Raw genomic sequence first — 12,320 nt, 5'->3', positions numbered from 1 at the left:
TCCTCCAGATACAATATAAAAAGACTTATGAATCAGGTGGCTACAACTGATCCTGCTATTCATACTCTGGATTCTAACAGAATGCTGCTGGCTTTAAATAACTTTGTGCTCTCTCTGTGGAGATTACAGACCCCAAACACCAAGAGAGGCGCATTTAGACGCCACCAGTCTAATTTTTGCACACCTATGCTTACTGCATAGTAGAACCTCAATGATATTTAATTAATAAATGATCAGAGAATTAGATAAAACTATTTTCCTACTTTAACTCCACTCTACGTGACTTCCATTTCAAAATCTTCCAGGGGAACTTGTTAAAAACGCAGAACTACTGAATCAGTCTCCAAGGGGGCAGAGCCCAGGTACGTCCCTCCAGATGGGGTCCCAGGTGGGAATATCAGTTCATACTCTCTGGAGTCAGGCTAGTTACTCGCCCTGCGCCTTTCACGAGTCTCACTACCTCCTTGAGCCTCTCTCTCATTCACACAGCAATGAGTAGAGTAGCGCCTCCCCCTCAGGTTGCCGTGAGGATCACAGGATGTCATGTTCATGAAGCCTGCAGCACTACACCTGTCATCTGCTTAATGCAAAGGAAATGGGAGCGTTACAGTCAGCAAATGCCACGTGGCGTTAACGACAGAGGACAGAACACTTTGGTCCTTTTTCTCCCCCTACTAAGAAACAATAATCACCAATCACAATCATTAACATTACTACTATCAAATACTAACCATGTGCTACACAGTCCAAAATAGGCACTTTACATGCTCTAATACTTTCACAAGAAACTCAGCATTGTGTCTGTCGCACAGAAAACAAGCCTCCCGTGTCTTCGTAGGTAGAGGATGCCAGAGCTGTTCTGTCTTCACCCAGACGTGAGGCTCAAAGCCAAACGACCTGCATTTGAATCTCAGTGATGTTTGTATCCCAAACTTTACTGCATAATAAATATCCTATATCTTAAAATAAAATACATTTTCCTTCTGAAGAGAAAAAAAAAGGATGTTTTCCCTTAGAACTCTCAAGAATGCGAGTTTTTTTAGTGTGTGACAACCAATATTAAAATGAGGATTTTTTATCTTTTCACACTCTTATTCATAGTCCATGAGGACATCCTGGGGACAGGATGTTCATTCTCAAGGCTGTCTAGAGTAAGATCTCATAAAACCATTCCAGATAAAAACACTGTTAACAACTGAAATTCCTTATCTGGGAATTTGCTTTTTGGGTTACTTTTATAAACATCACCATTGAGCCAGTAAGCCGGTCAGTAATACTTCCTGAGCACCTGCTAAATGGCTGAGTCAGGGAAGATATGTTGGTTCCATACTCGTAGTGAGACTGCTCAGTCCTGATGACCTTGCAAAGAGGGGAAAACCTTTTCCCACTTAATAACTTAACACTAGTTGATAAAATTTTAAGTCCTATAGTCTATTTGCACTTTATTTTGGGAATTACTGTTGTTTTATCTTTTCATCCATGAGATAGTGACTCCCACTTTACAATCTCAGTTTTCTGCAGCATTCAGAAAAAAGTTCAATACTTTTTTGATCATTGCTTTCAGTAAGTTTTTTTTTTAATTTGTTTTTGTTGTTTTGATTTAAAATTCAAAACACGTAAAGAATAAAATACGATACCCTTGCTGGGCAAATGAACCTACCCAGCTAAAGAAGTGACTGCTTCATATGCCATTCCTCTCAGGATAAGGTGAGAGTCACTTCAGGCAATTTTAGGTTTGAATCACTTCTATATGCATTTCAAGGCTCTCAATATTCTACTTAGCTCTCAATCCCTTATTTGTCATAAAAATTCTGACTGAATGGTTCCTTAGGTAAAGGCAAGGTCTATTTTATTTCTCCCACTAGTTTTATTAGTTCTAAGAAAGATACTGAATATTTAATAGGTTTAGAATTGGCTAGGATATGTGAGTTGGCTTCAAGGACATCCCTCATGACGGGGTCGCCAGGTGGGAATATCATTAGCAGGCAGCATGACTTCCCTGCGATATAAATTTACTGAAGACGGCACAAAGAAGCTTGGAAAGCAAGGTGACGCTGCTTCCCTCTGTCACATCTCCTTCACCCAGCTTTCCTCACAGGGCACAAGGCAGTAGTCAGAGCCTTTTCTCACTGAAGGCACAGCTGAAGAACAGGACAGAGCACTGCCTGACGGACGTGCTTTTCTGGAAGCCCTGAGGTTTCCTTCTAGCTTTCAATTTCTTTCACATTAGATGCGAATGCTGAAGCAACAACTCAGAAGCTGTGGCCCTCATTAGAATGTGCCAAAGAGCAGTGATTTAAAAAAAAAAAAAAAGAGCTTTCATTTGCACTTCTAACCCAACAAATTTGCAAAACAAGTGAACGTAAAAGAATAGAGTCTCATTGGTCAGAGTGAACGTTCCACTCAAGTCACTATCCCAGGTTACAAGCCTGACAGCCCATGAGAGGCTTCACAAAGCAAACTAACCTTCAGTAATCAGTTTATATTCTGAAAGTACTCCTGCCCAAGAGGCTTGCTCTGAAGAAACATACGATGTTTTACTAACTCAAACTTTCATTCATTCATGCTACAAGGACTTCTTGAGTCCCTCCGCTCCATCACGGAGAGGGCTGTGTGCAAAGCAGGAGGTGGGGTAATCTCATGGTAAAAGCCAGTCACGAAGCTGACCTCAGAGAACTTAACAGTTTCATTGGGAAGACAAATCACTACCACAGGTTACAGGAAAAAGAAGTATGATGAGTTTCATTACAGGAAAGTGTGGGAGGCCATGAAAACATACTGGAAGGACCTAGTTTTGTCTGAGGATCAGGGAAGGCTTCCCTGAGGAGTAGCTCGTGCGCAGATCTCCATGAGATAGGTAGAGGTTACCTAATGTGTCAGAACCTCTTATGCACAATTTCAGATGTTCTCAGCCTCATCCAGCTTTTATTCCATTTGCCACAGAGACAACCAGCACTCACTCGGCAGGCTCTGCTCTACTTCACGCCACAGCAGCCTCAAACTGCTTCCCCTCAGCCCTGCCTGTCTCCCAGCTTCCACACGGGGCCTCCCTGCTGGTCCCTCAGGATTCACTCAGTGACTATGTGCAACCTGACGTGTGGGGGATTTCAAAGCTGGGGAGGTGAACCTTTGACCAGTGCAAAAGGGAGGATGGTGGATAAAGACTGCCTTCTCCCCATGCCTGTGGACTGTCCTGGGAGGGGTTAGCTTCTTAGAGGGCCGTCCAGCACAAGTGGAGTCATAGGGTTCCCTGAACAGACTCCACCGCACATCTTTGCTTGGCTCTCCCTTCCTCCTCCTGTTTCACCCTCCTGTCTCTCACTGCCGCTCCCTGGAGCTTAAGTCTCTAGTAAAGGAATAATTGACTTGTCTCTGCTGCAGACTCACTTTCTAGAAAATTTAAGCTAAAACTTAAGTAGAGGAATTGTATTCTAGACAGGGAACCACAAGTACAAACCCAGAGCTCTGACAGAACATAATTGAATATGGCTGGACAAAGTGTATGAGGGGAAAAAAAAAAAAAGGCTGAAAAGGAAACCATGAGGAGCCAGATAAGGTAAGAGTTGGTATATTGGTTTAAAGAGTATAACTATCCAATACAGTAGCCTTTAGTCACTTGGGGCTCTTGGGTACTTGAAATGTGATAAGTCTGAACAAACAAATTCTATGTGTAAGATACACATTAGATTTCAAAGACTTAGTACAAAGACAGGAATGTAAAACATCTCACATGTGATGTTGATTATATATCAAAATAGTAACATTTTAGAAATATTGGGTTCAATAAATTATTAAAAATAATTTTACCTGTTCATGTTCGTAATGTGGTCACTAGAAATTTTTAATTATATTGGTGGCTCTCACATTTCTATTGGACACTGCTGCTTTAGACTTTATCTTAAGGACAATGGGAAGCCACAGGCAGTTTTAAGCAGGATAGTAACATGATCCGATTCATCTTTTTGGAATATCACTCTGGCTGTAGTGTGGAGAATCGAATTGGGGTAAATCTAGCTGCAAAGACCCATGAGAAGGCTGATGAAGTAATTCAGGAAAAAAAAAAAAAAGAAATTTTGTCCCAGATTAGAAGTGGTGGCACTGCGATTAAACGGGAAATAGAACTGGCAAGTCTTGATGAAAGACTGGATGGAGAGATGAAAAAGGTGCTGAGGGTTTTGGTGTGGATTCTGGTGTGGGCAGCTGGACTGACAGTATGACACTGTATAGTTGTGGAATATTGAAGGAAAGAAAAGCCAGGAATGAATTCAGCTTTAGAAATGCTGACTTTGAGATGCCAGCGGGACATCAAATGGAGAAGCCCAGTAAGCAGCAGGTTATACGTACCTGGAGGGGGCTCAAAAAACAGTCCTGCGCTAGAGATCTAGTATTGGGAGTCATCAGTTACATTTTAATTGAAACCACAGGAGTGGATGTGATTACCTGCAGACAGGATGTAGAGGAGGAGAAAGAAAGGACATGCCACCTCCTCATTTGAACTGAAACCCAACTTCCCACCAGGAAGTAACTTTCCCCTAAAGTGAAAGAGATGCCAAGAGTTTTGCTGTAGATTCTGATGTTGAAAACTGTAAAAGGTGATAAACAGCCAACAAGGTGAAGCTGTTTATCCTCACACATCCCTTGTACCTTAAGTCCAGCAGTAATTCAGAATCATCCATGTTTCTTATTTTCACTTCCAGACTATTACTTTTATCTGCCCCTTGGAGGCTCACATTTTTTGACTATAATATGCTCCAGCCTTCCTCATCGTGGTCATCTACCCACCTCCTAGACCTTTCCCCTCATTTACCAGTTTTCAGTTAGGTCTTATCTAGCAACCCTCATTTCCAGCCCAAGTCTTAAATTATCCTTGGAGATTTTAAGGTACAACACTTGGTTTCCTGACCACCTCACCTTTAGTGACACCTCAACCCCTCATTCCCATAAGCATACTGTGAATCTGATCATCACTTGCAAAATCATGCATTCAAGTATTTCACTCTCCAACTACAGTTTTCCACATTTCTCTCTGCACAGCTACTCTCCCCTTGAATCACGGAAGTGTTTCCTCTTTCTTCTTGTCTTTCTCCCTACTCTGCTTTTCACTCCCGTCCTTAACCTGCTTGTGCACCCTACACCTGACCTTTTATTCTTTTGTCAAACCTGCACAAACCCAAATATACATCTCTCACTGCCTGCCCTCAGGGACCCGAGTATTGCTGGAGGAAATCACAGAACAGATTACAGGGCAGACTGATGTCACTATAAATTTGTGGTCCTCTCCTCACCTGAGCCCTCAACACTGCCCTTTATCGGACTACCTTTCTCTGGGTAACATTTTCCCCATTATCCTAACGATATTTCAAACTCTCTCCAGTGTCTTGAAATCCTAAGTTTTCTTACCTCTTCCTGTGGTCTCCACAAATGATCTCTCACTCTACCTCACAGGGAAAATACACGCTGCCATACAGACACTCCCTCAACTTCACATAAAACAAAATCTAAGAGCATCACACACAGTGACCTGAAGAGGGGTTCTGCTCCTCCCAGCTTAGACTCATCCCTCCAAGGCACTCCGCACCCCTGCTCCTCCAACCTTTCCCAGCACTGCTTCTAAAAATAATTCTTTTGGCATTCTGTATCTGCCATCGCTACCTCTCTAATGAATCCTTGTCAGGAGCCTTTAAGCATCCTTCAGCTTCTCACATCTTAAGGGGGGGAAAAAAAAGAAGCTTCCTCTTCTCAGATAATCACCTTCTTTTTCTTCATGTTTAATTTGAAAAAAAAAATTGTAATAGAACTTGTTAGGGTTGCTGTAACCATTTCCTATTAACTTCTAACCCACTAACCCCTAACTCACAACCTGGTTTATGCCTTGATCACTCCCCTACCCCTGTGTGAACACCTGTTGCCCTGCACATGGGCCTCTTATCTCCAAACTTAAGATCCTTTGATGTGAATGCTCGTCCTTCTATCCATTTTCACCTTACTGTGTTTTCCACTAAATGTAGAACTGACTTTAATCACCTTTTTCTTATGTCGTGACCAGCAGGGAGTACAGGGCTATTCGCGCCTGAAGCAAAGTGAAATGCACTTTTTCCGGTTGGCACTAAGATTCCCCTTACCTGCACTAGATCTCCAGGTGAAACCCTGAACAGTAATGTCAGTCAATTAAAAAGGTACCAGTTGCGTTAAAAACCACTGAGCTGAGTAACTCAGAAGAACCAGAAAACACAGCTCACCTATCACTGAGGAGTAGCAAAAGCCCAGTTTAAGGGCAACTCAAGCATTTATTTCCTGTGGTTTCAACAGCTCTTTATGAGGACAGGTATCTTTTACTATTTGGTCTTTAACTTGCCAACATTTAACATTAACCCATGTTAAGAAGTGGTAGGAGATTTCACTTAGGTAAAGGATAAAACACCTGGAAAAAACACCTCAGGTCAAAATGCTACAATCGTTCCTTTTCAGTGATTCTTAACCAAGGACATATTGAGACTCTCCTGAGGAAGGTTTTAAAATACTGATAACTAGGCCCCACATCTAAATATGTATTTCAGCAGATCTGGGGTGAATCCTGAGTTGAATATACTCTACAAAGCTTCCCAAGAGATTTTGTTGTGAGTATTAAAAGTTTTCATTTGAAAGCTTCAAGTATGCCAGGTACAGTGTGAAAAGCTCTACATACATTGTCTCATTTATTCTTCATAGCAACTTTATCTGTGGCTGACAGTTGACTGCTGATACGTACTGGTGCCAGATGCGGAGTGAGAGGAAAATGTGCTAAGCAGCTTGAAGTAAAGGGGCCTCCCCTCCTGAGAGAACTGCAGGTGACTTCTTCCCCTTCTGGGGTTATCACGTTCGCCTGTAATTCCTGCAACAGCCTGAGCTACCATGAGGTCACGAGGAACCCTCGCCTGACGTCAAAGCTGATACAAGTATGGCAGAATGGAAAAGTGCATTAACCCGGTTCTTAGTTTCAGGCGACATAAAACAATAAGCTAACTCTGGCTGATTTAAGGACAAAGGTAATTAGTCAAAATCATCCAGTGTGGAAATGAGGCTCAAAGTTATCCAACAAAACCCCAGGCATACAGCAGAAGTGCTGCAGCGAGCGAGCCGCTGCCGTCACAGCGCAGCTCAGCCTGGCCGCAGTCAGCCTGCCGCCGCCGCCCGCAGCTCCGCTGGCGACTGCCGTGGCCGTGGCCGTGGCCGTGGCCGATGCCGCAGGGCGGCGCAGAGCCTCTGCCCGGCCGAGCCTAGGCCCGTGGCGCCGCCTCCACGAGTGTCTGGAAGGCAAGTACCTGGGATTCTAGGAATTGGTACCAAACATCTTTGAGCCATTCAGCCTGCTACACCTGGTAATACTAACGCTGCCTCATGGTGAGATTTTTTTGCCCAAATCAACGTCTCACTTGAGAATCTGGACCCTGTGAATAAAAGCCATCCTTTCTCAGTCTCACTTTGTCCAATATCAGTATCAGAACACATGTCAAATAGGGAAATCTGAGGAAAGTTTAATAAAGGGACTATTTATGAAGATACGGGCATCACATAGAGAACCACAGGGGAGACTGCTGTGCCCGTCGACCGGTACAGCAGGCTGCTGTTGACCCTCTGAGCCTGAGGGTGACCGGTGCTCACAACTGAAGCAAACACAAGCTCATGGGAGAGCTACTGAGCAAACGCTGAGCGCTGCAGCCAGTGACTTTAATCTAACTGGTCAAGGGAAAGGACTGCAACATCACTTGGCCCCAGGAGACCTGGATACTAGAAAACGGCAGAGACTGTAGGTTCTCCTCCCCACTGGCCATTTGCCTCATTTTCTGTTGACTTTTGGACCTTCCTCTCTCTTAGGTGATCTGAAAGGAGTCCGGAAGTCAGCAGTCTCCGAATACACTGTTTCACCTTTCTCAGTACCAAATCATGTCAGCTCATCATTCATGGAAAAAAACAGAGAAATCCTTAAAGACACGTAGATATTAAGCCTGGCGGTTTGGATATGGTGGACATATATTACATAACATTATTCAAAACCCATCACTAGTAAACTCACTCTTGCTTATTTAGAAACCAAAGAAATTTAGAGTCAGAAGCAAGCTGAGGTATCATGCTGCATGATGCACCATTTTTAAGACCTAGATGACCAATGACCAATGAGTATACGCCTATTTGGTGCACAATGATGCTTCCTAGTACTCTGTCCTTCCTATTTTACCTAAACAATGTCAGGCCGGTCTCACCCCATAAGCATCTTTGTATTTTATCACTGGTTTACACTGAAGGCAGAGAAAGGTACTGAATATAAGGCCAAGAGAAAAAGCACCAACAATACCACAGTTTTTGACATCAATAGACAACAAGCAATTGATAATAAGCAGAAGGCCACAGTTTACTCACCACCATATCCATGACTACACTTGAAGAGAAGTGACTTACTTGCTTATCGCTGAATTCCTTAATCGAGAGTTGCCGTTTTATTTGCACCTTGCAGAGCTATTCTCAGGAGACATGTAGACAGTAGCTTCAGCCCTCTTGGATGGTTCTTTTAAAATCTTGAATGACTTCTGTTCATTAGCCCTGTTGAATACAAGCACACTTACATAATGCTCTAAACTCCTTTTCCCCCAGAATGGTTTATTCAGGTGAAGTATGAAGCAAATCGAAAGAGAGCTCTAGATGGTAGTAACAGAGCCTCATCTAAATAAACACTGCCCTTCTCCAGCCCCCTCAGCATGCTCTAAACACTCTGATTTATAGAGCCAGATTTTCAAGAAGTATAAACTTGTTTGCTTTGCAGAAAATCTCCCTACATCATAACCCATGAACACTCTAGAATTTAAAAAGCAAATTATAATCACATGGCTTTGTTTCAACTACTTTCCCATTTGCTTATTGCTGCCTTTCTAATTTGTTTATTGAACCAATATGAACTAGGAGTGGATGCACTTATTCACTAAGTAAAAATAATTTTGTGGCTTAATAAAGAACTTGTTTTATCAATGCAAGTCTCTAATTTCATTGCTCAGATTAATGAGGGTACACGGAAATGATTATAAAATCCACAGATAATTAGCAAAAAGTGAAAAAGGACATCCATGTATTTGTAATATATATCAAGATACTCTTCTGAACAACTAAATAATCTGAATACATTATATCCTGGAATATAAATGTTTAACAAACATAAGTAATTTCTTCACAACTACAAAATAGAAAAAAACACAATTACATACAATGAGATGCATAAGCATGACATAATGAAAATGGTTTTTTACAACTTGTTAATTTCCTGTATTTGTGACAGGTATAGTAAATCTCATTTTTTCCTCCTTTGGAAGTTTAGGGGGGACAGAGGTCACCCTTTATTCCTAATGCCCCCCTTATGTATACACAGACACTCCTACATACACTCTATGGTTATGGAAATACAAATTACTTTGTGCAAAGATGAGCTTTCATTCAACACTTACTTAGTAAAATATCATCAGCCAGACATTAATGGTACTGAAGACTTAGAAAAAGCAGTATTACATGATTCCTGGTTCATTATTACAAAGCCTCAGAGGTATAACTGAAGGCACATCGGGATCAGCTTTGGGTAGAGATGGACTCAACCACATGTCATGAATTGGGAAATCCTAAAAGAACCTACCTATTTCCCATAACCTTTCTATTAGAGCTACTTCCTAAAAGACTTACATATCAATCATAGAGATTTTACTAAGGTTAATGTTTGTTCCTCTACGGGATATCTTTATGAATTTTATCTCATTAATCCCCATAACTAGTATGTGAATTAGGTTTACATTTGGAAATATGCAAACAGAGAATCAAAAAAACTAAGTGATCTCAAGTCACATAGCTAACAGACCGCGTAGCTAGGTCTCCAGGCAAATCCTATGAATCTGGTGAAGCCCACGTTAGCATCTCACCAGTGCACCTGGGGAAGACAGGCCTGGGTGTGGACATTCGGAAGAGCACTGGGAGGCAGCCAGGAAGACTTAGCTTTAAAAGGGTGATGTTTACGTTAGCATTTAGACGTAACAGTACATCCCATGTCAGCTCTGTTTTTAAGATGTAAACAAACATTTTTTCCCCCAATGGTCTTTTTAGGAGCTTTCATTGGCACAAAAATTCTGGTACTTTCAGAAGAGCTGAACAAATACAATCATATGTGCACTTTCCAGAAAACGAGTTTTGGTTTTGGTTTCAAGAAGGTCATTTACTTTAATGGAAGTTCGAAGAGAACAGAGAACTTTCTGTGGCATGTATTTCTGTTATTTCCAGCACCTAGAATATTGGTGCTCATTAAATGAATGCAATCAATTCCATATAATAGTTCAAAGACAGAAACAAAATTAACTGCCTAAAGGAGGAGAGTAGTAGGTGAGCATAAACTACTAGATATTTAATGAGGCAGGCAGTCATTTAAAAATCCATATGTTTCCTGCAAGGATAAAGCAAAACTGGTACGTTTTCACTGCAGGAAATAAAATTGTCAAGTTCAAGATAAGTGACTATTGATAAAAAAAAATACATGCCTCTTGAGTGGCATCAAATTGTGATAGTTCTGTAGATAAAAACATGCCTTTAAAATAAGGCTCCTTGAAGAAGTGGTTGATTGTACTGCTGGGGCAGGAAAAAGTACAAAAAGAACCTGGAGCATCTTGTGATACTTAAATACAGGTAAATGCTTAAAGGAAAGGAAAAAAACATGGGGAAAATGTTAAAAGGGCATGAGAACTAACATGAAAGCTCACAATGGCCAAAGATGGAACAATCTGAACAAAAATATATATAATGATGGTAATAAATTCTAACCCAGAAAGAGAAAGAAAAATACCATATGATATCACTCATATGTGGAATCTAAAAAAGAAAGAAAGAAAAAAGAGGACATTAATAAACTCATCTATAAAACAGACTTGCAGATATAGTAAACAATCTTATGGTTACCAGGAAAAGGAGGTGGGAAGGGATAAGTCTGGGAGTCTGAGATTTGCAAATGTTAACCACTATGTAAAAAAATACATAAAAAACAAATTTCTTCTGTATAGCACAGGGAACTATATTCAATATCACAATAATAACCTTTAATAAAAAAGAATCTGAAAATGAATATATGTATGTATATGCATGACTGGGACATTATGCTATACACCAGAAATTGACACACTATAACTGACTATACTTCAATAAAGAAATACTAGCCCAAAGAATAAAGTAGCCATGAGTCCAAATTGATATAAATGATTGAACAAATAAACAAAACAAGGGACAACTATTCCTTCAGAACAATTCCAATTAATAAATGTAGAAAAAAAAGAGAAATTAAAAATCACCACAACACCACAGTAAAAATTGCTACAGGCAAGATTCACTGAAGGCGGCTAAAATTAGTTGATTAAAGATTAAGGAGAAGCAGGATATATTTGCATAAACATCTTACCCCAAATACTTATTAAAAGATAAAACACAGTAACTTTACAGTGGAGGAACATAGTAGGCACCACCCTGATCAGGAGATCAAGGTTGACTCCCCAGTGACAAGACTTATGGATATCAAGTATCCCCTGATATGATGCACTGAGAAGTACATCTCACTTCTGTGTCATTCTTCCCCAGTATCCTTAACCTCAACCTAATTATGGGAAAACATAGAAATCCAGTCAAGGGGCATTCTACCAAAGTACCCAACCAGTACTGTTGTAAAGTGTCAAGGTCAGAAAAGATATGGAAAGACAGGAACTGTCACAGATCAAAGGCAACTAAAGAGTTATGACAGCTATATGCAATATATGATTCTGGATTGCATACTGGAGCAAAATAAACACTAGTGGAGAAACTGGTGAAATACAGTCTATAGTTTATTAGCATATCAATATTAACTTCTTATTTTAATTAATGTACCATGGTTATATACAACGCTAATATTAGGAGAAGTTTGGTCAAGGGCAACTGAAAAATCTTGTTCTATCTGTGCAACTTTAAGTCTAGAATTAGTTCAAAATAAAAAAAATTTTTAGAAAAGAGTGCCATGAAGCACCTAATTTAGATAAGACCATTAGGGAAGGGAAGACCCCCCTCCCCAGAAAATGATTGTTTAAACAGAGACATGAAGCATGAGAAACTATGACTTTTTCTAATCCAAACTACTCATAATGTGTCGTTTCTTCATAATTCAAAAAATAAGTTGCATTAAAAATATTTGTTACTATATTAAGTTTCAAAGAATTATTACAATAGTTGCAGACTTGTAGTGACAATTTAACAGCTTAGAAGCAATACATCTGGAAGACTGATCTTGTGTGTGAATGAGA

General features: G+C 40.5%; 1 long non-coding RNA gene across 2 annotated transcripts in view; it reads right to left on the bottom strand.

The window, feature by feature from the left end:
- The window catches only part of LOC116280950 (uncharacterized), a 324,944-nt gene that overhangs the window by 217,610 nt on the left and 95,014 nt on the right, over positions 1 to 12,320 (bottom strand). For both annotated transcript variants that reach the window (XR_012073543.1, XR_012073544.1), the window contains exon 3: positions 8,437 to 8,577. This is a non-coding gene — a long non-coding RNA (uncharacterized lncRNA). The remainder of the gene's footprint in view (positions 1 to 8,436; positions 8,578 to 12,320) is intronic.

The sequence above is a fragment of the Vicugna pacos genome, chromosome 6 (genome assembly GCF_048564905.1).
Source record: "Vicugna pacos chromosome 6, VicPac4, whole genome shotgun sequence".
In the NCBI taxonomy this organism is placed as follows: Eukaryota; Metazoa; Chordata; class Mammalia; order Artiodactyla; family Camelidae; genus Vicugna; species Vicugna pacos.
Note: the sequence above shows the minus strand (reverse complement) of the source record. Positions and strands in the feature narration are given on the sequence as shown.